The sequence below is a fragment of the Anser cygnoides genome, chromosome 2, assembly GCF_040182565.1.
Source record: "Anser cygnoides isolate HZ-2024a breed goose chromosome 2, Taihu_goose_T2T_genome, whole genome shotgun sequence".
Taxonomy (NCBI): Eukaryota; Metazoa; Chordata; class Aves; order Anseriformes; family Anatidae; genus Anser; species Anser cygnoides.
In genome coordinates, this window is record NC_089874.1 from 79154963 (window position 1) to 79181034 (window position 26072).

Here is a 26072-nt window from a genome sequence, read left to right on the forward strand (position 1 = left end):
GAAAGATGTGATGATGTGATCATTTTGGAGCAGTGTAACTGATGTGGCCAAACTATGCATCCGAGAAGCGTAAACTTTCAGCTATGTCTCCAAGAGGAATACTATTTTACTTTAAAGATTTTTTTCTTCCAACTGAACAAGGACTCTGTCATGAAACTGAAATTTCTGTATTCCTCTCCCATGTTTTCCTGTAGTGCTGTTAGCGTAGCAACCACATAACCACCAAGTGATTATATGAAGGTGCTTTATTCAGCGCTGGAAGCCGGGGCAGGTGCCCAAATCTGGCTTCAAGTCCCGTTACTTCCCAGCCGTTATTTATACATACAACATTGCGTCAGGTATACATATTCATTACAGGTTGCAACATCAGCCTCGCTTTTCATTCTAATTAGCTCCCCTCCCCTTTGCACATGCGTGGCGCACTCTGGTGGTCGTCCAGGTGGTCGTCCAGATGAAGTAAGGAGTCTTCCTCTCCGCTAAACTCTTTCACCTTTCTCACTCGACGCATGCTCCCTCCGCTCCTTGGTTCTGCTTCAACTCATTTCATCATCTCCAGGCCCTTATCCAAGGTCAGGTTGTACCTATTCCCTCCCGGGGTTCCCCTCCAACGATTCTTTTGATTGTTCAATGTACTCCCTAAGTTTCCAGTGTACATAGATTACTTGATAATGTAAGTACATTTAATGATATTTAATTATACTGTATGTCCCGTCACCTAAGAGACATTAGTAAAACATCCATTCGATTCTCCCCAACACTAACATTTCCCCCCTTTGAAAATACTTCACTCATACCAAGAGCAAGTATTTTCATTACTATTGGGTTGAATCAGGTTAGTAGAGGTTAGTGAGTATAACTTGATATAGAGATTAGTAAGTATAATCTTAACGCATCTTCGTTAGTCTACTATCTTATTGATTCCTCTATGCCTGCTTGTTAACGCTAGTACTATAGGATGGGGTGGAGTAAGTGGGATAGGGTGTTCTGGGTGATTCCCACTAACCTACTAACCTCCTTAACCACATTGGCAATGAAATGTGGTCCCCTGTCTGAAGAAATACCCAACGGTACACCAAATCTAGGGATTATTTCCCGTAGTAACCATTTTACCGTTTCCTTTGCTTGGTTGGTGCGACAGGGAAGGGCCTCCGGCCATCCTGAAAAAGTATCAACCCCTACCAATAGGTATTTATAACCTCTTGCTTTAGGCAGTTCTACGAAGTCTATTTGCCAGTAATCTCCAGGCTCTATCCCAGCTCTAGTTCTTCCCATCTCAGCATGTTTCCTTGCTACCGGGTTATTCTTTAAGCAAAGCTCACATTTTGACATTACTGACTTTGCCATTGTTAACATGTGTACCGAGATGACACCTCGTTTCAAATAGGTCACCATTGCTCCTGCACCCCAGTGACATTCATTATGTTTTATTTGTAAGATTTCTCGCATTACTATAGGAGGCACTATAAGTTGTCCTGTCGCAGTCACATACCAGCCGTCAGGATTCTTCTGGGCCTTCATCAAATTTGCAAGTCTCTCATCTTCTGCTGAATACTTTGGGTTTTTAGGTGATTTGAAACAAGAGAGGCCTACCTTCGATGGAATTAGAGCCATTACTTTCCGTACTTCACGCGCAACCTTTCGGGCCGTCAAATCTGCCAGTCTGTTACCTTCTGCAATCTCTGACGCCCCTCCTTGATGGGCTTTACAATGCATTATGGCCACCTGTTGGGGTTTCTGTACAGCTGTTATTAATTTCAATATTTCTTCCTGATATTTTATATTAGTCCCTTGTGAGGATAGCATTCCCCTTTCTTTCCATAATGCCCCATGTACGTGGACTACCCCGAATGCATATTTTGAATCTGTCCAAATATTCACATTCTTACCCTCGCTTAGTTCCAGGGCCCGCGTCAGGGCGACTATTTCTGCTCGTTGGGCTGAAGTCCCCGGAGGTAGGGAATTTGCCTCAATCACTACCTTTGATGTAGTTACCGTGTATCCTGCATAACGAGTCCCATTTTCCACAAAGCTGCTTCCATCCGTGAAAAGTTCCCAATCTGGTCTCCCCAGAGGCTGATCCTTTAAGTCTGTTCTGCTGGCATAGGTATATTCGATGATCTCCACGCAATCATGACTGAGGTCTCCTTCCTCCGTAGTTGTTCCTAGAAACACTGCTGGGTTCAATAGGTTAGTAGTTCTTAAGATTACATCATCTTGCTCAGTTAATATAGCTTGATATTTCATCATTCGGCTGGGCGATAGCCAATGGCCCCCCTTTTGCTCCAATACCGTAGTCACCATATGTGGCACGAACACCTCAATTCGTTTCCCTAATGTGAGCTTCCTGGCTTCCTGTATTAAAAGGACTGTGGCTGCCACGGCCCTTAAACACGAGGGCCATCCGGCGCTTACCGCATCCAATTGTTTAGAAAAATACCCCACAGGTCTTTTCCAGCTCCCAAGTCGCTGGGTCAGTACTCCTAATGCCAATCGTTGTCTCTCATGCACAAACAGCTGGAAGTCCTTTGATAAGTCCGGCAAGCCCAAGGCAGGCGCCTTTATCAGGGCTTCTTTTAATTTCTTAAAGGCCTCTTGTTGTGGCTTTCCCCAGGTAAATGTACAGGCCTTTTGGGTTTCATAGAGGGGCTTTGCTATGAGTCCATAGTCCATTACCCACAGTCTACACCACCCGGCCATACCTAGGAAAGCCCGTAGTTCGTGCAGATTTCGCGGCTCGGGGATTTCACAAATAGCTTGTATTCGGTTAACTCCCAATTTTCTTTGTCCTTGTGAAATTTCACATCCCAAATAAATTACTGTTGTGCACGCGATTTGTGCCTTTTGTTTAGAAACCTTGTACCCATTTACTCCCAATTGATTCAAAATATCAATAGTTACCTGAATACATTCTGACTCTCCTTCGGTAGCTATTAATATATTGTCCGCATATTGTAGCAGCAAGTATCGGTCCTTTGGTACCTGAATCTGTTCTTGGTTAATCCAGTCTTCTATTTCTTTAGCTAGTTGACTGCCGAAGAGGGTCGGGCTATTCTTGAATCCTTGAGGCAACCTTGTCCAGGTTAGTTGCATCTTTCGTCCGTTCCGTGGATTTTCCCATTCAAAAGCAAAAAGCTTTCTACTTTCCTTGTCAATGGGTATGCAGAAGAAGGCGTCTTTTAAATCAATTACCGTAAACCACTTATATTTCTCTTTTACAGATGTTAACAATGTATAAGGATTAGCCACCACTGGGTGAATATCTTTTGTTATTTCGTTTATTGCCCTAAGGTCCTGCACTAGCCTGTATTCCCCATTAGGTTTCTTTACTGGGAAAATTGGGGTATTATATTCAGATTTGCATTCCTCCAGAATGTGGTAGCTAAGAAATTTATCTATAATCTTTACTATCCCTAGCCTAGCTTCTAGCTTCAACGGGTACTGTTTAATCCGTACCGGTCGGGCCCCTTCCTTAAGTTCAATTTTTACTGGCTGGGCTAGTTTTGATTTTCCAGGCTATTTCCAACAGCCTATCCAAATTTCTCAAATCTGCACCTTCTAACTTTTGCAATTTCTTCCTAATATCCTCTTGGGCTTGTCCCAAGAAAATGAGTGCTAATTGAGCTTTAGCTTGCTCAGTCTCTACGTCTAAATCTGTATATTTCTTAGCAGTTTCTTTCAATCTCTCTAAAAAGGCGGAAGGTGATTCCGCTTTTTCTTGCCTGACATTATACAATTTTGACCAATTTATGGTCCGGGGCATGGCATTCTGTACCCCGATTTGTACCCAATCTTGATATCTCTTCAGCCTCCTTATTCCATCCCCTGTGTTATAATCCCATTGGGGATCCTCGGTGGGGAAGTTTTGATCTAGATTTCCAAGCACTAATCCATTACGTATATCTTCTCGGGCTCTCTCTCTCTGGCTGCCCGTAATACCATGTCCTTTTCTGTTGAATCCATCAAAGTATCCAGGATCACCTGGAGATCATCCCAATCGGGATTTTGGGTTTTAATTATCATTTTCATTATCCTAGCTACTTTATCTGGGTTTTCCCTGTAGGTGCCGGCTGCTTGCTTCCATACCATTAAATCCCCAGCTGAAAAAGGCACCTTGACATATACCGGTCCTTCTGTCCCCACTCCTTGCCTGAGGGGAGCGATTATTTTCCCTCCCTGTTCGTTTATAGTTTCTCCTGCCCTTCGCTGTTGCTGGGTCCTATGTGACACAGGGGAGGCTAAAGTCGGGGATTCTCCATTACTACTGCTATCTTCCTTTTCTTTTTCTCTCTGTCCTGGCTCTTCCGGCGGAGCCGACGGCGCAACTTCCAGATCAATATTTCCATTATTCATTTCCCATAATACTTATTATTCTCTATTGCCTGATGCTGTATACAGCGTCCCTCCTTAGTACATGCACAACAACGTTCCTCAGTTTAAACTTCAAGCACCATTATTCCACAAGCATGCTGCCATTCAGGCTTTCGGCGCAAATAAAAGAATAATTCCACATACGGCAGTTCATCATATTTTCCTTCCCACTTACAAAATAGCATTAATTGTAAAATTGTATTATATTGCAATGTTCCATTCTCAGGCCAAGTTTCTTGGTCCTCTAGTTTATACTGTGGCCACCAAATATTACAATAATCAATCAGCTTTCCTTTCCGCATTTCTTGACCAAAACCTCCCTCTTTCCAGTGTGCTAGCAAACACCCCAGCGGGGATGTCCGCGGGATAGGTACATCTTTTCCCAGAATTTCTTTAATCTTTTTCATTTTGAGCTTATGATACGGACCCAAAAGCTGCCGGAGCAGCAACACACTCTCCCGGAAGCTGCCGGAGCAGCAATACACTCTCCCGAAAGCTGCCGGAGCAGCAACACACTCTCCCGAAAGCTGCCGGAGCAGCAACACACTCTCCCGAAAGCTGCCGGAGCAGCAACACACTCTCCCGAAAGCTGCCGGAGCAGCAACACACTCTCCCGAAAGCTGCCAGAGCAGCAACACACTCTCCCGAAAGCTTGCCGGAGCAGCAGCGTGCTTTCCCAAAAGCTGCCGGAGCAGCAGCAGCACGCTTTTTACATACCAATAATACCAGGTGCTGACCCTTCAGCACAAACCAATACAATTACCAATGCCGAACCTGCAGAGCTTTCGCTCTGTCTAACGGACGGCGCCTAGGCTTACCCTGGGAGCTCCCTGCCCAACCGAGCGTGGCTTTCGCCGCGTCTGACCGGCAGGCTTTCCCAACCAAATCGGTACCGAATACCCAAAGTTGAAAGCACCTTTGCTTACCACTCCAGTGGTACGTCGTGAGCAGCGGAGGTCGGTCGTGGTCGACTGCTCCCCAAGAATCCCTTGGTGCCGGCTGGAGCGAAACCAAGACACGATCCGCCTCAGCAGTGCCCACGCTGTCCCATCTGGGTCGCCAAAATGTTAGCGTAGCAACCACATAACCACCAAGTGATTATATGAAGGTGCTTTATTCAGCGCTGGAAGCCGGGGCAGGTGCCCAAATCTGGCTTCAAGTCCCGTTACTTCCCAGCCGTTATTTATACATACAACATTCCGTCAGGTATACATATTCATTACAGGTTGCAACATCAGCCTCGCTTTTCATTCTAATTAGCTCCCCTCCCCTTTGCACATGCGTGGCGCACTCTGGTGGTCGTCCAGGTGGTCGTCCAGATGAAGTAAGGAGTCTTCCTCTCCGCTAAACTCTTTCACCTTTCTCACTCGACGCATGCTCCCTCCGCTCCTTGGTTCTGCTTCAACTCATTTCATCATCTCCAGGCCCTTATCCAAGGTCAGGTTGTACCTATTCCCTCCCGGGGTTCCCCTCCAACAATTCTTTTGATTGTTCAATGTACTCCCTAAGTTTCCAGTGTACATAGATTACTTGATAATGTAAGTACATTTAATGATATTTAATTATACTGTATGTCCCGTCACCTAAGAGACATTAGTAAAACATCCATTCGATTCTCCCCAACACTAACAGTGCTGACTTAACTAAATAATAATCAAAAATATTTTTGTAAAAAGTCATTGAACTTGTGCAATCAAAGGAGTTATTTTAAATTTTTTTCTTTCTCTCATTACTCTCCCCACTCCCACTTCTCTGTCTTCCTTTTTGTCTCTGAATTTTGAGCCTGAAACACTAAAACTTAGATAAATAAAGCTCCCTTTCTCTATTCTGTTATTTATAGAAAAATCCCAAAGAGGATTTTCAGTAATTTCCATTAAGTATACAATATAATTTTTTGTCTGAAACCCATATAACATTTAGAAGCTAGATCTCCCTGATGTATACGATTTTTATTCCTTGTCAGCTTTTTTCATTCTGTCAGAACACAGGACTGTAAGAGACCTCCAGGGTCATCAAATTCAGTATTGTGCTATCACAGGCAACAACATTATTCCAACCCTTTTATGAGTCAATGAGCTCAATCTTAAAATTAACTATCTGGGACATGGGGGGCTTGCCTTTTTTTTTTTTTTTTTTTTTTGTAATGACACTGCAATTGGAGCTGTATCTGTTTGACAATGAACTGCTAAATGTTACAGATTTGTGATTTTGACCTGAAATTCTAGACTGGCCAACAAAAAAAAAAAAAAAAAAAAAAAAAAAGAATCGTGGTGTATCTCTGTGTATGTAATTACAGTTCAGTTTGCATGCTTAGGGACGTTGCAAAATAAAATCTCTGCATGAATAATATAGAACTACAGCTAGCTCAGAACTGATGGTACTGCAACAGTGGCAACACAAAGCTTAAATTTACTAGTAAGAAAAGAATAAGTTCTTTTCAGAATACTGTTCCCTCCCCCTATTTTAAAACGAACTGATTGATGCCAGGTGCTGTAGCTTTCAGTTGATTTTATATAGCTATAGTAAGAGTAAAAGGATTATTGCTCATGATATATCTGAATAACAATCAGAATATGGCATACATTTTATTAAATATTAATGGTATTCAGGAAGTTTGGCATTTATTTTACAGGCTCATGTTGAGCAATACTTAATTCACAAAATGCCCTCAAAGCCAACAGGATTTTTTTTTGTGGTATCTGAAGCTATGTAGCAGAAACAAGTGTCAAATCACATCCATTAATCAAAGCACTCAGGTGAACATTAGTAGCTGTTCCATTTGTGCCAGTCATCTTTTTCACCTTTTTACCATAAAACTTGGCTTCCCTGTCAATAACTGCTTATTCTCTGTGTCAAGCATCATTTAAGTCAAACCACAGTAGTTGCAAGGTGATTCTTCCTCTCTAGTGTGTACTAGTGGTGTATTTTTCCTCCTCTTTTCTTTTCAGCTTTGAGAAATCCACAACCTGAAATGAGGTGTCAAGACCTCATTTGTTGGCGTTGTTCTAAACAACACATGAAAATAAGAGTGGAAGTGAAAATAGCAGTACTGTAGGTGAGGAGCTGTCTGATAGCAGCCTGTGTCGTCCACAGTATGGACTTGGATTTGCTTAGGCTTGCGTGCAAAGTAGTGTTTAATCAAAAGCCAGTTTTTAGCAGAATGTAAACAAGTAGATTCACTCACTGGGTCAAAAATGCTCCTTCTAAAACCTAACCTATTCCCTGCTGCTCAGTGTCACACTATGACAATCTTTTCTATTTCTTCCTCTTCCAGACTATCTTTCAAGTCTGTGTCCCAAGGGAGGGATCGCTTTTTTTTCCCCCCCCCCCCCCCCCCCCCCCCCCCTCCTTGTAGAGGGTTTCATCTGACCCATTTCTAGTAGAAAGCTGTCTTTGCAAAAGAAACACATACAAACTGCTTCTAAGAAAATACCGATCTATTCCATAGTACCATACTCCAAGGGAGTAAACTTAGAGACCTACTGTTGCGAAACAACCACATGGACACTAGGGTTTTTTTAGGATCAGTAACTGTTCCTTCTTTATTGATGACATAACTTCCTTCTCTCTTACTGAGGGCCTAACTTCATCTCTCATATTGAGGGCACAATTTCATTATCCATGTTGCATCCCCATATTGAGGACAGGCTCCCTTCTTATACTATTTGCCCCACAGCAGTCCTTTTCCACTAACTCTTCATTGGTCAACAACTTTGCCCGGCAACAGCAAACACCCAGCAACTTCCATGTCTTAACGGCTGGAGAACAAGCAACCCGAGATGGGATGGCATCTCCTGAATCACCCTTCTTTGTTCCCTCTAAACTCTTTACATTCCTGATGGCATCATCGTTAAGAGCCTGATGTTGTCACGAATCATGGGGCTTGTCAAACCCCATGGCCACCCTCCCACATCTCTCCCTTCTTTATTAACATAAAAAAGTGCGATTAACACAAATTAAGAAAGCACGATTAACACAAACTAAAACACAGAGAAAAACTACCAGGCATACTAATTCGATCTTTATCAAACTTTGTAAACACATCCCTAGGAGAGGCAGGCACTGAGCTGTGCCCAGTCGGGGGGGGGGGGGGGGGGGGGGGGGGGGGGGCTCTGGCTGCCCCTCCAACTCCTGGAGTCCTTGTTTGTGGGTCCTGCATATGCCAGCGGGACCCTCCCATACGTTGTTTTTTGTTTGAGCTGGAGTTCAAACCGCGGAGGAGAGTGCTGGGATCACGTTAAGGCAGATGATGAGACTGCCGGACGGACCCATGGTGCTGACACCTATCTAGGACCGGCTCCTGTTAAAACACAAGCACAACCTCGGCCCCAAGTTATTAGAGTGTAGGGCCCTTCCCAGTGATTGGCGCTTAAATTTTTTACCGTGACTTGTGCCCTTTCTTTAACAGTTTCTCCCAGATCTGTCTGTCTCCCAGATCTGTCTGTTGCCTTTTGTCCTGCATGAACAGATGCAAGGACCTTCCTCCGTCCATCGCTTTAAAAATTTAAGAACATAGCATACTTTAGCTATCTTTTCCTGGGGGTCACACCCCTATTCCCTTTTTTTGTTGTTTTAGAAGCATAGCTTTTAGGGTACCATGGGCCTGTTCAATTATTGCTTGACCCGTGGGGAGAATGAGGTATACCCGTCAGATGGATCAAGCATCACAGTTCAGTTCACTCACCAAGTGCACAAGCTGGGTGAGCCCTCTGAGTGCATGGTAACAAAATTATAAAACACTGCAATTGTCACTGCTGCCTCCTGCTCTATAGGGAAAAAAAAAAAAAAAAAGTTTTACATGTGATTATCAATTCTTTGAAAAATACTCTGGCTGCTTAATTCTTAATTAAGATTTTTTTTAAGTAAGAATGCCCAGCTTGTGTATGGCAATACACATAGACAGTTCTGGTCATGGCTTGAAACAGAGGGATTCCTAGGAACTTTTTGATAGCTTTTCCACTAGGGAGTAGGAGGTTGCTCTGTTGCTTTAACAGAAGAGTCTACAAAGACAGCTTGGTGATACTTAGGTTCCTCTGCTCTTTCATGGATCTTGCCTAGAAACGGTTACCTGAATTATCAAAACTTTTTATATCAACCAGGGCTGTGCTTGTGCTGTTTGTTTTGTTTTTGTCTCCTTCATGTAACACATCTATAATAATGAATTTTATAACTCCAAAACTACTGCATGAATGTTATGATGCTGGTTGAAGTTATAGATACAGGAAGAAAACTTTGTCTTATCAAAAAATAATGCCTGTTGTGATACAAAAAAAAAATGCTATACTAGTTAAGAAGGGTTAAATGAAGATGCATAAATGGGGACTTTCAGATCAGTTATTCTGTAATTAAAGTAAACCAACAGCTGTTAATCTTGCAGGAGAAAGTGTTGCAGCATAAATCTTTGATAAATTAGTGTACAAGGGTGCTGCTGCTATTAATGTTGCTTCTGATTGGCATTGTCAGCGTTCCTTTTGTCTTAATCTGTGTATTATAACCACTCTAAGAAAAAAAGCAAAATGCGAAAAATTGTACCTCTTATCAGTCTTATCTCATGAACCTACTATCTGTAGGCAGTGGATATATATTTCATGAGAAATATATATTTCACCGTATTTTGTATAGTGCATGACTATATTGCATGAAATTCAGATGAAATTATGGAACCAACTTTACTTCTGCAAGGGATAAAACTAGAAGCTCTATGAACAACTCCTACATGACACAGCTCTTCTATTAGGTTTTATGCCACTAACAGAACTTCACGTCAAGATGATTATCTATCACAAACAATCTGCTATTCCTCTGTGAGATTTAGATTAAGACGTAAGAAATGAATGCTTTCTTGGCCAAGACACTTTTAGATGTCATCTGCAATATACCAACAAAGCACGTGCAATGGAAAAAAACTCATTATCTTAGATCAACCCTCACAAAAAAATGGTGATAGTAGCCCTTAGAAGCAGGCGTATCTTCTAAAAAAGATAATACTAACAAATAATAATGAATTAATTTCGGAGATTGGCATTATTCTGATCGTTAACCTCTTGTTATCTCCACTGTTTCTTTTCCTTCATCTCTTCTTGCTGCCAAGAATCTCTGATAAAAATAGTTCATCCTTTTTGAAGACCACTATTGTAATTAGCATTTATATTTGTGTTGCTATATTGTTTTTCACTGTGCAATTTAAAAGAAAAAAGGAGAAATAAAAAGAGAAGTAAAACAAAAATGTGAAACTTCTGGCTGTGAATGAACATACACTGGTTGAGAAGGGAAAGGGAAAAGGGAAAATGAGAACTATGGTTCCAGATGTATAGACTATGTCCATATGCTCTATGATTTGTGAACTACAGATATGTACTAAGTCCAAGAGCAACAACTCCTACACTCTTCAAAAGAGGATGTGCTTAAAAAGTACAGAAGAATTTTTCAATATACAAGGCATGCTATTGACAATGGCTGCTGCTTTTTCTTTCTTACTTTCAGATTTTTGCTTCAGTCAGTGGTTCCTAGATTCAGTTACAGTTACTGAATCAGAGCAATACTCGGCTCAATTTTTTCTTTGCTTTGTTTGCAATAAAAGGAAAAAAAAAAAACAAAAACACCACGGGAATGTGTGGCTGGTGTGCTGTCATCTTGAGGAACTATTGTTTAATGTTGATCAACTTGTTTAAGACTTCTCAGAAAATTAGGGAGGGTAAAGAAGGCACATGTGTTCTCAATTCCATAGTGAGACTAGGAAATTGAACAATAAATAAATTACTAGTTTTCATCAACTCAAAATCGAACATTTTCCCAGAGTTTTCACTGAAGTAAAGTACTTGGTTTGAATTTTTGTTTGAAGAAATACTTAATTTCCTTTTCATTAAATCAATTCCATTTTCAGGTCAATTTTAAGTCATAGAAAATGTAGAAACAAAACACGTGTTTCAATAAAAAAAGAAAAGAAGGCCCTCTAGGTCTAAGCAATGGTTGGGACAGTCATTTGGAGCACAGGAGACAGTTAAAAATCAAACCACAGTATTATTTAGAGGAGAGATTTGAACCAGTCTCTCTGTCACTGAAAAGAGTTCCTTATCCAACAACTGCTGTTTTGTCCACCCACCACTATGTTTTCTTTCACAAAAAAGCTGTCCATCTGTGGCCAGTTTTCTGATGACAGCACTGTCTGTGCTTTGCCAAGCAGGAACCAAATGTTACAGCTGTTATGGCCAATTATATTTACTTCTTGTATGAATGTGTCATAGTCTTATCTATCCTTTTTAAGTTATACTTCTAGATAAATGAGTCATGGAGAGATATTACAAATTATCCATGTTACTATCTGTTGGAAAAAAAAAAAAAAAAAGTTTCCAAGTTGGTCCTGTGCCCTGGGAGCGAAACCCACAGGAGCATGGGAGATGTGCTCAGAACCCAGCAGCCTCAGTGCATCCATGCATTGTGCATGCTCAGCACACAGCCCTCCTGTACCTGGGGACAGCATGAACCTGTGCTTCTCTGGGCTTCTTGAATACTGCTGAACATATGACCTCCTGTTTCTCCACACAAACAAGTGCAAACAAAGTGCCATACTGAACGTCACAAATATAGTCCTACTGGAAATGATATGGCTATTTTTTTCTGATCATGTAGTACCTTAAAATTTTTACATAGATTTCTTACAAACAAGGATGGGTCTCATGGAAGATATGCACTTCTTCCTGTAAAACCTCATTCACTCTTTCCTTCTTCTGGAAATGAATGAGGGCTAACATCCACTATGGAGTCTTTCAGTACACAATAACTTTTGAGAGTAGTTTTTTCTAAGATATTTTCTGCTATTTTCATTCTTAAGGTTCCAACTTCAGTATTACATTTTTTTTTCTTGCTCCCTGCAATTTTCCAAGTAAAGAACATATAGTAAGGGACAGTTCAGAGATGTCTATATTTTATGTTGATTACAAATTTCATCCTTCAAAAACTTGACAGTGAGGAATAAAGGCTAAGCTGGGTATTTCTCTGCCAGCCTCTCAGGGAACAGCCTTTACCAATCTTTAAAAAGAGCCTTGGCAAGTTTCTAGTTTAATTCTTTAGAAAATTTACAACCATTTATTGATTTAATTTGTACCTGAACAATGTCTGCTGGTTATTGAAATATGAGTTTGAAGATATTTGGGGTTTTCTTTTTGTCTGCTCCTTTGGTTCCAAATCCTGAGAAATACCAAAATAAGCAGGAATGATAAACAAAGCAATTGCTTAGAGTACCACAAAGAAAGGAGATAATGTTTAAAAAAAAAAAAAGAAGTATGAGATTAATTTAAAATGTATCAAACAATTCATCATAGCAGCTTGTGTCTATTCTGTCTAGCACCGTGCACAGAATGGAGTGTGACTTAACTAGTATTGTCAATGTTTTGGTGAATTTGGTATTCTTAAATGCACTTTACTGCAGTTTTGAAGCGTTTTACTAATCCCCACAAAAGGAAAAATAGCTATATTTATGCATACTGATCAAACTCCTCCAAATTATCCCCCACCTATATGGTAAGCTGTCACCTCTTAACTATCTAGTAACAGTCACTTTATAGTGTTATAGTAGCAGGGATATAATTTTATCTAGCTAAAAATAATTAAGCAAGTGCAATGGTTAAAAAGCAAACCCAATATAACTATTGTTATCAGATATGCAAAATTGTGGAAGTATTGCAAACAACTGAAGAATGCATTAATTGTATTGAACACTGAATATGAAACAAATGTGGTGCCACTGATCATTTGCAATTTGATTTAACCAAGATATCTTAATTCATTGCTTATTAGTATGCTAAGTACAAAAAGAACTAGCTGGGTATATTTGTTTATTTGTCAGAGAGGCTTACACATGCACAGAGCAAAATGGATAGGCTGTAAGGGCACCTGGTTGTTTGCTTTACAGAATAATTAAGAACCCATAGGTTCCTTCCAAATGAATGCAAAGATTTAGCACTATTTCTCTTTCTTAAGAAAGAAAATGTGGGTGGTTTTTTTGTTTGTTTTTGATGTTGTTTTATGGATATAATGTAAATCGATATAATCTAGAGTAAAACTAAGGTTTTAGAAAGATTGGATTTTTTTTTTTTAAGAAAAACCCATCATCATAATAGAATGGGACAGAGTTAACTTAATAAATAGAAACCTGTTTCCGATTTTTGTGATTTTATATTTTTTAAATCTCGATTGCTTATTTTAACAGCTGAGTACTCACATGCACTGCTCCAGATTAAAATTCACATATCCTGGCTTTTGTTTTTGTCTTTGTTTTGTGAAAGTATATTTATGCCTCCTCAGTCATCACTGTCTGCATCTAAACAGTGGACTTTCAGTTTTGTAGCATAAATCTCTTCCACTAAAGCTACAGAGTTATAATTATCACAGGTGGCAACAGAAATAAGTGGTTATCACAGTGGACCAGGTGTTCACAGAAAGATACACAACACAATACACCAGTCAGTTACATATTTATGAGTAACTGCATTTCACAGAGAACATAGATGACTACTTAAATGAAGGAGTTCCTTTCTTGAAGGCACTGTGACTTACTGACTGAGAACTAAGTTACGGATCTACCATATTACTGATTTCAGTAGCCTCCATTTAAAGGGAGGGAGTTGTAGATTATAAAGGCAGTGAAATATACAATGGAACAATAATTACCTGGGAAAGGCGGTCATTAATTTTGGTCCCTTAATGCTGCAAGCTTTTAAATTGGCTGTTGGCTTCTGTTAGTTGATAGGCTTGTTCCCTCCTTCTTTCCTTTACCCTGACTAACTACAACAAAGAAGATACATGAATGATTGAGATGCGTTTGCAGTGACCCAGCTTTTTTTTTTTTTTTTTTTTTTCCAGGAGGAGTTCTGTCTTCTTCTTTTGAAAAAGAGGTTTGGTAAGAAAAATAGAATAGACATATCTTATACAAATGTGAAATAATTTTAATATTTCCTTTCTGTCATTCCTCAACTCTTGGAGACGGAGCGATAAAAATGGTTTAGAAGAAGAAATTGCACAAAAGGTATTTCTCAAACAACATGACTACATAAAATTCAGATGCTTTCTCCTTATTATTTCTATGCTATATAAAGATAGGCATGTTAAGTTGTACATTTTAATCTAGAAATTAATTCCATGTGGGAAGAAATACTAAATACAAATATGCATGCAGAAGAGGTTTTGTTTGCTCATTAATACCAAAATTACAGCTGATAATATCTCTCATGTGAGGATCAATATGGAAACGTAGTATAGTTTCGTAAGTTATTGGGCTTATCTTACTTAATGTATTTCTCCTGGAATAAAATAAAAACTTTTCTCTTCTTCTTTTTTCCCCTAAGCGTAGGAAATTACAAGAATAATCTGGTAAAGAAACAATGCATAAAATGGTGTTGTTTTGGTGCTGATCTCCCTTTCCTGTTCTTGCATGTTGCCTGATGTTTAGCAACACTTGGGATGGCCTATAGTGTCTGCTTCTTGGCAAAAGGATCCAGCAGAAGGCTTTAGGGGCTGTGGAAGTGTAACGCAAGCCTGAAGCCTTGCGCTTGTGTGTTTTGTTTGTTTCCTTCTCCTCACACAAAGGCAAAGAGAGCATTTAGATGTATCATTAAAAACTCCTCACAGGCATTTGGGGAGTCTGCAAGGACAGTCAGTTCTGCTCTGGCAATTATTAGGCAACAGTGCATGTCAGGATCTGGATTCCTGTATTTTCATCATACCCGTAATAGTTTTATTGAAGTTTAAGGCAGATATATATGTGTCACCTGAAGTCAGATTTCTAGGTTGTTGTAAACCATATAATACCTGTGAGAAACACTCCGTAGCCAATAACTTAGGCTCAGGCGAGGATCTCAGTGAAGTAGTAATTTATTCACAATTGCAATGGCGGGCGTCCCACAAGCAGGAGCGCTCCTACTGGTTCCAAAACACAGTTTATATACTTTTTGATGACAGGACCCTCCCCTGTTTCCCCACTGAGTGGGTAATCCAGGTTCACAATCTATCTGATGCTTCACAGACAATGCATGGCCTTCAGTTGCTGGCCTGTTAAATTTCAAATTTCTTTTGACTTTTTTTTTTACTGTTTGAAATGGTAATGTTTCTTCACTAATCTGACTTGACTTAACACCGTGATTTTCACCTAATTGTCCTAAGGAGTCTGGTTGTCTGCATTTTACAAGGTCACCTGCTAAGTTTTCTTATCACTGCAAGCATATCTCAATACCCCATTCCTTACCTTTAAACAATTTAACTCTGCAAAAACAACATTTTTATTCCCACATACCTACTTGTGTTTAACAGGAAATAAGCAGGTCCTGTCAAATAGGCACACTGCCTATGCTATTCTCTGAAGCATCCTCATTGTTTCTGTGATGAGACTGTGCTTGAATTTACTTTTCTCAATTTTCCATTGGGATTACTGCTATATGATTATAATAATATATTATATGCTATATATACTTTCAGATACTCTGTTTTCATTCAATTCTTCTTAAGTTTGCAACAGATTACAGGACTAATACTTCACTCTATTGCAGAAACTTTAAACTAGATTAATAATCCTGTATGCATTTGAGAATCAGCTTTGTCAATCCAAAATTTAAAAGACCTCAAGCCTTGTCATATACCACCATAAGTAGTCATAGATTTGATTAAGGTTATGGAGATATATGGTTTTATAGGATAGCAGAATCATGTTGTCTGCCTTTTTAATTTTCAGCCTTTTTACTGTGGAGTATCTACTTCCCTGCAGCCCATGGAAAAACTACATGAGCACAGATGTCAATACTACAGCCCTTGGAAGACCACAAGCAGGAGAATGTGCCATGAAGGAAGCTGTTGCCTGTTGGAAGGATCCAACCCCTATTCCCCATCCCTCTGTGCCATTCAGGAGGATAAGAGGTAGAGGAGTTGAGGGAATGTGAAGTTGAGCCTGAGAAAATGGGGGGGGAACATGGGAAGGTGTCTTATTTTCTACCTGTTTCCCACCATCCACTGTTCTATTTTTAACTGACAACAGATTAAGTTAATCTTCCCAAAGCTGAGCCTGTTTTGGCTGTGATGTTCACTGGTATGTCTTTGACACATACTTTTTCATAGTATTTTCTTCCCCTATCCTGGTGAAGAAGGGGAGTGAGACTGGCTGCGTGGGTGTCTGGCCCCTAGCCAAGGTCAACCCACCAGGGTTCCTATATGCTTTTTCTTCTAGATCCCAGTTTGTTGTTTCTATTATTTGTGTTTGAAATTAAGAAAAGCTTTTGTACAAGGAACACTTGAAAATTAGCAAAATACAATAGATTAACATAATCATAACCGAATATATCATGTTGGAAATGGTTACCTGTAACTGGAGAAATTTTAGCTTAAATGAAATCTTAAATGAAAAAATAGCTAGATAGTATAGTTGAGATACTTATTGTTCATCTAGGAAGAAAATATGCCTAGTTAAAAAAAAAATAAAATGCAATGACAGTGATAGAATAACTAGGCTGCCATTAAAATTAGTGATTAGTAGGCAAGAAAAAAAGCCCCAAGGAAATATGGAAGGCCAATGAAAGAATCTTCATTCAAATCAAGTTGAGACATTTCAAGACATTGCCTGGCATCCAGGAGTCAATACCTGACAGATATGTTTATGTACTGCAAGGCAACTTAGGGGCAGGAAGATTAGTCTTTTTGTTAGCTTCACTTCAAGGACAACTGCTCTCATGACACTGATGAATATTTGTGTCTAAATCACTAAATACAAAAGAACAGTCAACAACCATAACAATAGCAACAACAAAAACAAGAAAAAGAGCTAAGGGAAACAGAACAGGTATCATGTTGTAAGGGACAAAAAACTGAAAAATATGACACCATGTGCTCAGGTAGGATGCTTCACCTTCAGCACAATCAAAGCAACTGAGAAATACAAAGAAAATGAAAGGCACATAGACAATCCTGCAAGAGATGAAAGTGCATAATATTGTTCTAATATTTTCTTCGCATTCTTATCAATATAGTTATAAAACTAGAGATAGTTTATATCTCTATCCAGAGACTTCTTTAATCACGTATTCTAACAGATCATTGCTAACATGATACTTACATCCATTTTCCTTTGGTTCCTCCACTCCATTGCCAGTAAAATCAATTTTGGAATTTACTTTTATTCTCATTTCCCATTAAAAGATTTATATGTATTTTCATCTTCACAAGCATCACTGGCCACATTGCTACTCTAAAAGCTTCTTTTCTTCAAAGAAACAAATAAAATAACCATTACTTAGGTTGAAATAATGGAATACCATCTCAACAATTTGAAACAAAACCTCAATAAATGCCAATTGAGCAAGAAAGATGCATTTGTGGCCGTGTTTAAAAGAAGTAGAATCCAAAGGCATACGGCCAAATCTGTCTCTGAGGACTTCTTTATAATGAGATAAAGAATCAGAGCAATAATTACAGTAATTCTGATCAAAATACTTTCCAGGAAGTTTACATAACCTACTTTACAAGTAGCAATTAGAATTTAGAATGGTACCACCTGCTATTTACTCCCATCATAATTGGCCTCACCCAAAATTCTTGCAAAGAACATACAGCCATGCTGCTAGCAGCTATCCTGTTCTTATTCAGGGTTACCTGTGAAACAGGAACCTTTTATTGTCCTGCCTTTGCTTCACAAATAAATACAATCTTTTGGAGTCCGAAAGTCCCAAAATGTACAACAGCAAGAGTCCATCAATATCCATTACTTTATCAGTATGTGTGCCTGATATGGATGGTATGCCATGTTTCACTTTCATTTTCTTTCTCTCCATCTCTCTGTACCCTAAGTTAGCTGGTTATGCTTCAGTACAGCAAAACAATATAGCATAAATTGTCAGGATTTGTTATGGCTTGAGTCACTGTTATTGGTCTACAGATGATTTTTTTTTTTTTTGAGTTGGATATTCCTGGAGGTAGCCAGTTATAATTTCAGGTATCAGTCTGCTACTGGAAGAGGACAACAAATAACATCTTTATGCTATCACAGTTTGGAATTTTTACTGTAAGGGAAAACAATGATGAAGCTGCAATTACATGAAAGTCCCAGCAGATTTATATTTTCTTAGAGGGTATATGTCCTGCTTCTTCAAAATGCTTTCCGGATGCTGCAGAAAAAAATGTGCTCCTCAATAACAAAATTGCTGAGATTTATAGAAATACAACAAATTGAATGTATGCAAAAGATCAGTGTTGCTTACAATTTACTTTTTTTTTGCTACAGAATGATATAGCCATTCAATGATAAAAGCTATTGATATAATACAAGACATAATATTATAGCATCAATCTTCAACTGAATGGTTATGTTTTCTTTTCATTTTATTTTTCAAATGTAACTCTTTACAATTTTTTTTTTTAATATTCTGAATGGCAAACTGCTTGGTATATGTAATGGTTCCAATATTTCAAGATAGTTTTTTCCTAAAATAAGAATTTCACTAATATTGAATATTGAATATATTTCTTGCAGAGAAATAAGTCTCTATCTCAGTCTTTCTTCTTTCCCAATTTTAAACTCTTTCTCCACATGATCTCCCTGCTATTGCTGTAGTCCATCAAATCTTGGTATACATTTTTTCTCCAACCCAGATGAAACCACTGAAACTAAGCGAGAACTCACTCTCCTGTAAATCAAAAACAAACAAACAAACAAAACAAACAGAAATAACCAGAAAAATCCAGAGATAGCACAGGCTTCATTCATCCATTAGTCTCAGTGCTTTCCATTAAGCTGATGGCTTGGCTTCAGATTTCTGAAAGTGAATTTTAAAGAACAGTCTCTGGAAACATACAGGAAAATGTGGACGGAACAAAGAAAAAAATAACAATAGACTTACATGGATTTGAAGTCTTTATTTTTGCTATTATCTCTGTGCAGCTTAACCAGTCCTTATCTGGTCACCTAGAAGGTTATGTAAACTGGCAGCACGAATGGCAGATAATGCACTCTTAAGTTATCAGTGGACAAATAAGTGAAGTATCTGCTTCTCATCTTCGTTCATCTTGTGTTACTACAAATCTGTGTACTGGCTTTGTTCTAGGACCAAGACTAATAAATGTGTTTCTCTAACTCACCAGCTTGCTATTTGTGATCTTCTCTACTATGTGGCTTGTGGGTTTTTTTCAGGTTAGGAGTTAGGTTGGTTTGTTATTGATTATTATCAAACCTATTCCTAACCATTCCTATGTTAGGATTTGTAGGCAAACTATTTTGTTATCCATTCTTGTATTTTTTATTGAATAAACAAGGATACCTTCCGAGAGACATGTTCTGTATGTGTGGGTTGTCTTGTTTAATTAGGAATTCTGAATAAAACCCAAATGCCAATGGCTAAATAATACCTTTTATTTGTCATAGGCCATTATTCTAGGTATAAAATGACTGCAGAACAAAAACAATAATGTTGCCTAAAAAAAAAAAAAGCAAAAAACCCTCACTAATTTCATACTTCTTTCACTGTTAGAAATGCTGAATGTAAATATAAATACAAATATAAATTAATATTTTACATTTTTGTATCTTGGCTTTACATATATATATATACACACTAGATTTTCTTACCTTCAGGATGTTCTTCTTTTCTCACCCTCCCAAGAATGTCCCTCGCTGACTAGGGTAGAATCTTGTTTTCTGTGTAGGCTTCCTTGGTTTGATTGCTCTGATCTTTACATCTATCTGGAATTGTTGCCGTTCATCCCATAGTTATATCAGAGCATTCTCAGAAAGCAGCTTCTGTCTATACCCAGTCTCCAGGCTCTTATGGCAACTAGTACCTTCTCGAGCACCAGAAGAAGAAATGATTGGAAGTGGCAAAACAGTATTTTACTCTTTCCTTGGCCATATTTGCTATGATTATCTGGGTCTGCTCGAATGTTCAAGTACAGGGTGAATATGTTGCCTGAAATAAATAAATAAATAAATAAATAAATCACAGAAAGACATTCAGCCCTGTCTTCCCCTTTGCAGAGCAGCAAATATTATGAACAATCTTGTAAATGTCAACCTAAGGTGTGGAGGTCTCTCATTCTTTACACACTTATCTCTCTCTACATGACACTTGAAATCAGGTGTAGAAGAAAATTGAAAAACAAGTACATGGTGTGTCTCTCTGAGATGATTTGTAAAGAAATACTTAGCAAATTCGATTTGCTAGGTTCTGTAGAAATTGGCAGAAAAGATATAGCCATAGACAGCATTATGTCTAAAAGGATGAAAAATCCATATAACAGGTGAATTATCTGATAATAAATAAATATTAATAAATATTATTATATAAGTTTTCTTTAGTATTGGAAACAAAGATAGTATCTCTAAGCACTGACTTCTACTAACACATATTTTGATTTGAATGTGTAAGTTATATTACTCCATATAATATATAAAGGAGTAGCAGCAGTTAGTGTTTGTATGAACTTATGGTTTTGCAGTAGGAGTTCCATCACAAAGTTGTGTGGTTTTATTTTTTTTATTTTATTTTTACCTATTCAAAACAAAATATTAATTAATTTTGTAGCCTTTCTAGTGCCATTCACTGTGTAGGAGAACATAGAGGATGGATACCTGACACTTCTCATGACAACTTAATACCAACCTATATCAACCAATCCTTGAATCATGTTCTCCTTTTTGAAGATCTTAATCTGCTAAAAAAAAAAAATCCATATTTTTTATTATTATTCAAAAAACAGACTAACCTGTGAAGATCACATCAATAACTATAATGTTTGTGATGTTATATTCTGTCCTAGGTCATACTGCTGAACTGCTTAGAATACTAACAGACAAGATAACTGAGTAGTAACCGTGTGGCTCAAAAGGCCAAATCATAAATGCTCTTATCTTGTTCTCCAAATGCACTTAATTAGTCATATAAAAAAAAAGGCAACTGAAATTTTTATTGTTGGCAGAAAAAGCTGACACAAGTCCATTATATTGCGATTATCTAGCTCACAAAATATGTAGAATATTTTTCAGAGTTTAAAGTATGTTGCTCTCAAACATCATGGAATTGCTTTTCTTTTTATCATGTTAAATTCTGACATAATATTAATATCAACCTTCTACCCCTGAGATTAATCTTTTTCTTCTGAATGGTTCTCAGTTACTAATTTGTTCAAGGTTAAAATCCAACTTGGCTCCTTTGGCACAAATGAAGAATAAATTAAGGCAGAACCTGAAAAGTGCTGCTCTTTCTAAAAGAACCGTTGATGAGGGAAAAATATATATATATATATTTTAAGTGAGTTTAATCATGGTTAAACAATCCTGGACCACCAGAATATTTGTTTAATTAAATAGAGACATAGAATGTAGCAGAGGTAATTTGTCGGGCTAAGGAAATTTAGGTGTGATTCCATTTTCTTCACACACAAAAATCTACCCTCCATCCTCTGCAGAGAATGTTAAGTACATTATTTATCCTCTTGGCATCATTGTTAGCAGTATTATCTTGTGAATTAAATCAATAAAATGTGCTGTTTAGATCATTTCACAGGGAGAAGTTGGGTGTTGCAAGAATGATGATGATCTTATTTGTACTTACTTTTGCCTTACATGGATACCACACCACTTGAAGACAAAATTTGCTTTCATGTTTTAGATTACTATTGAACTTTATAAAGGAAATCTAACCTTTACAAAGTATGAAAGTCCCAGTACAGAATCTATAGTTACTATCATTGAAAGAAGTTTAGAAATGAATTTGAAACTCAATGTTTTTTTAAAGAATAAAACTGAATTGTCTTTCTAAGTTGGTCTGAAAAGGTGATCAAAGCATTTCCAAATTTTAAATGGGTTCTCACTTCCTAAACTTTCTCTAAAATGCTCATAGATAATGCTAAAAGTTATTATTTTGGCATACTCTGTCAAGAGAATAAAAAACAAATGCCACTAAACTTAAATTCTTTGGATCTAGAATTAACTTTTGTGGTTATGGCTGAATTATTTGTATAAAACAGGATGAAGAATGTGGAACTATAAGAACAACTTCAGACTTTGCTGCTGTCACTCTGATACCTCATGAGAGCGACAGAGTCACCCAAAACAAAATCCAGTGCTGTTTTTTTGTTCTCTGACAAAGTTCAGTGGTAACCGTATTTCTCTTTCTTCATGGTTCCTTTGCTATTCTATTTCAGAAAATATAGCATGAGGTCCTAAACAATTTAGGAGCAGTTCTTTTTTGTCTTGCAAAAATCCTTTGTCTTAAACATGCAGAAATTTGTAAGGGAAGAAAAGGAAGCAAATGGTAGTCATTATATTTACATGCATCTATCTATCTAACTGGATAACAAATGTTGGCTTCTCTTCCCCTTTGGGGAAGACTTCAATCTAAGACTCTCCTTAGTTAGCTCTGTCCCAGCTTCATTAGTTCATCGCATCAAATACTGGACCAAAAATTACTTTTTGAGCATTAAAAAAAGAGCAGCAATATAAGATATTTTTCCAATCAAAAATTCATGATTATCTAACTTCTCACCTCTAGGGTGTATCACACATTCCAAACACAAAAAACTTTCATGAATCTTCTTATTTCTCTATCCTCTTTAATCCACTTCAGTTTAAGAGTAGGGATACTGATCCAGTAGCGGGATAACATCACCTATATCTTTTCTGACTTTACAGTCCTCTCAGCAGTTCTGCAAAATACATGATACAGAATGTTTTTTATTCCAGAGGTGTTCATACATAGATATTCCTTTTTTTGATCAATGCAAACTTTTGAAGTCAGTACAGCTACTCTAAATCTATGTGAACACAGTAAATAGTATAATTGGACCCATTGTCTGGACACATTTTGTGCTTTTTATAACGATTAGTAAAAGGGCGCTGGTTGCACTGTATACATTATATGAAATGGATAATCAGAGGTGAAAACTGTTGAACATGTAGTGAACATTAGACTGATCTATTTTTGTATTATTTTACTACTAATTTTATTGCTAAAATAGTCAATGTTTCTATTGACCAATAAACAGCAGTAAAAAAAAAAAAATCTGAAAAATACTCATATCAGAAAAAAAATACAACTTTAAAAATTGTATTTACTTTGTCTTCATTGTTTAAAGGCCTGTAGAGACAAGAAGTTCCGTCTAAAAGAACAGGAGGTGTCCTCCCTAAACCTAGAAAGGAAGTAATATAACATGACACCAAAGTGCTTTTAAAAGGATTTGAATGTTGAAGTTATAACTGACTACTATTGGACACAGCAAGATAAAGCCTTCAGAGCAGGGGTCAAAGAATGGTGAAAGAAGGTGAATTACAGCCAGAAGAAGGGAATAGTTGAAGTACTAAGAGAAGTACATGATAGACATGTCAGTACCCTTTTTATGCCTCAGTTATTTCCTGAATGACTACTTCTTTCTGAAGACACAAATTAAATGGAAAGACTAGATTTTGGAGATGTCTTAAAGGAAAAAGTAGCAGGACTTAGTAACAGGCTAAATGTGAAAGATAAAGGATAGATAGTCTAGTATAATAATAAGTTACCTGTTAGGAGGATGAGAGGTATTAGAGGCTTATGAAATGATGGAAAAGGATGTTGAGGTAAGGACACATGAAATGGTTATTATTTGCTTCCTTCCCTCTAAAAGGTCTATATCTCTGTCCTGGGGACACGAAAAATCCAGTGGTTTTCAGAACTGAAATTCAAGATGCGTAAAGCATTAAACAAATACAAAATTTATGGTGAGATAGGATGTCCAAAACTTACATATAGACATATAGGCAGGAAGTGGTTTACATAAGAATAGGAAGGATTAAATAGGATGGAGTTAAATCCAGCTGGTGACGAGTCAGGAGTGGTGTTCCCCAGGGGTCGGTGCTGGGGCCCATCCTCTTTAATATCTTTATCAATGATTTGGATAAGGGAATTAAGTGCACCCTCAGTAAGTTTGAAGATGACACCAAGTTGGGGGGAAATGTCAATCTGCCAGGGTAGGTAGGAAGGCCCTGCAGAGGGACCTGAACAGGATGGGTCGATGGGCAAAGACTAATGGGGTGAGGTTTAACACGGCTAAGTGCCAGGCCCTGCACTTTGGTCACAACAACCCCATGCTATGCTACAGGCTTGGGGCAGAGTGGCTCAAAAGCTGTGCAGAGAAAAATGATCTGAGGGTGTTTGTTGATGCCTGCCTGAACATGAGCCAGCAGTGTGCCCAGGTGGCCAAGAAGGCCAATGGCATCCTGGCTTGTATCAGGAATGGTGTAGCCAGCAGGACCAGGAAGGTTATCGTATCCCCATACTCAGCTCTGGTGAGGCCACACCTTGAGTACTGTGTTTGGGCCCCTCACTACAAGAAAGACATCAAGGCCCTGGAACATGTCCAGTGAAGGGCTACAAAGCTGGTGAAGGGCCTAGAACACAAGTCTTATGAGGAGCGGCTGAGGGAACTGGGGTTGTTTAGTCTGGAGAAGAGGGAGGGGGTCTCAGGGGAGACCTTATTCTCTCTACAACTACCTGAAAGGGAGGGGAGGTGTGGGGAGCTGGGGGGTCAGCCTCCTCTAGCAGATAACTAGTGGTAGGACTAGAGGGAATGGCCTCAAGTTGCGCCAGGTGAGGTTCTGGGTGGAAATTAGGAGACATTTTTTCTCAGAAAGAGTAGTCAGATATTGTAATGAGTTGCCCAGGGAGGTGGTGGAGTCACCGTCCCTGGGGGTGTTCAAGGAAAGGTTGGACTTGGTGCTTTAGGGACTTAGGTTTAGTGGATGACATTGGTGGTTGGGGGTCGGTTGGACCGGATGAGCTTGGAGGTCTTTTCCAACCTTAATGATTCTATGATAAAGTATGTGTGGGTTCTACTGGAGTACACTATGGAGTACACTATGTGCTTTATATGCTGAATCAGTTTGATCTTGCCCTTTCAATTTGCTGCTGTAAATGTTCCCAGCTAAAAAAAAAAAAAAAAAAAAAAAAAAAAAAGCTAAGAGAGTCACTAAAGACAAACCATGGGTTTGACAAAGAAAGCCAAAGTATTCCTGTGACTTACCTTATGTGTACAACTCTTGTATTGGAAGTAGTTTACCTTGCACTGAAAACACTACAAGTGGATAATTTACACAAAGAGTAAATTATTCCATGCAAAGATTTTGATGCTGTTTGCACTGTTTCTGACACCCAAGATAAAGCAAATATAAATTTGGTGGTAGAGGGACTTTCTCTTTTCCTTTGACTGTAGAACACCCACCTTGTTTCCTGGTGGCTATATATCTACATAGAGTTCTATAAATCTATACAGTCAACAAACTTCATATGCTTCTGTGTGCATATGCATGTCTTCTTTTTTAAATAAATATATATGTACAGAAGTTGACTGCTTGCATATTGATACGCATACACGTATAAAGAAAACTAACTTTTATTCAGAATGAATTTGGCAATACTCCTAAGTTTAGGCTATTATTCATAAGTCTTATTTTTGATTATTTGGAATGAGAATTTCCATTCCAAAAAGAACAAAGAATATTGTTCCCATTTTCCCATTTTGAACTAGAGTAGAATGCCAAATTTACCATTGAAAAACATTAAGGAGTTCTTGCCATTGGGAAGATCAGAACAGTTAATTTTTTGCTTGCTTTTGTTATATATTTGTATTTTTAATCACTTGGCATTCAGGCACTACCATTCATATAACCTAAACAGTTATTTCATATTTGAACACTATGGAAATGG

At 38.3% G+C, this 26072-nt stretch overlaps 1 long non-coding RNA gene across 1 annotated transcript; it reads right to left on the reverse strand.

The window, feature by feature from the left end:
- Positions 1–11591: 11591 nt before the first annotated feature.
- LOC125180115 (uncharacterized) lies at positions 11592–19162 on the reverse strand. Its single transcript, XR_010829479.1, has 3 exons — positions 17462–19162; positions 14038–14151; positions 11592–12555 (listed from the first exon to the last, which is right to left on the reverse strand). It is a non-coding gene; the product is annotated as an uncharacterized lncRNA (long non-coding RNA).
- Positions 19163–26072: the final 6910 nt, after the last annotated feature.